The sequence below is a fragment of the Cynara cardunculus genome, assembly GCF_001531365.2.
Source record: "Cynara cardunculus var. scolymus isolate 2C chromosome LG 16, CcrdV1, whole genome shotgun sequence".
Classification (NCBI taxonomy): domain Eukaryota; kingdom Viridiplantae; phylum Streptophyta; class Magnoliopsida; order Asterales; family Asteraceae; genus Cynara; species Cynara cardunculus.
Window position 1 is genome coordinate 15,895,785 of NC_037543.1, and position 775 is coordinate 15,896,559.

A 775-nucleotide genomic window follows, 5' to 3' on the forward strand; every position below is an offset into this window, starting at 1 on the left:
CCGGAGTCACCGCATTTGAACCTTCGTGGCCACAAGGGGATTTTTATTCCTCCTTGGATTTGAACATGAGACCTCCTGGTACTTTTGACCTTTGGAGTCAAGCTCAAACCAATCAGGCACCACCCTTATGGTTTTACATCTCATGTGTTACATCTTCGATGAAATCTGGGTTATGTCCCCAATTTGAAATGAGATCTGAACAAAATCTAGAAACCAGATCTTTTGGGATATAAAAAACCAAAACCGATATGGGTTGTTCAACAGGGGGAGTCGGACCGGTGAAGGTGGAGTTGAGGAGATGATGACCGCTGGTTGGAGATGGATAGAGAATAAGAAGTAGTGGTGGCCGGAGATGGGCGGAGAAGGAGGCGTTGGACGGTGTTGGGCAAAGGGATCAGTGTAAAGTGTCGCACCGGAGAGGAAGAACGTTTTGGCGAACGATGGGGAAAGAGAGTTACGGGTGGTGATCTCGTCTATTCTAATATATATACATACATATATATATATATATATATATATATATCTATACTATATTATAATGCATTTGGCTAAAACTCTTAAAAACTCTTAAACTCTTAAACTCTTAAACCCGCTCATTCATAAACGATTTCATCTCTATCCGATTTCATCCCATAACTGAATTCGTGTAACTAACTGCAGATAAACATACAGGATAAACATATCATTTTAAATATAAAAAATCTAAAATATAATTAGGATAATCATTGAGTTCTAACAAAATACTTAATTATTATCTTTACAAAATGTTATATTA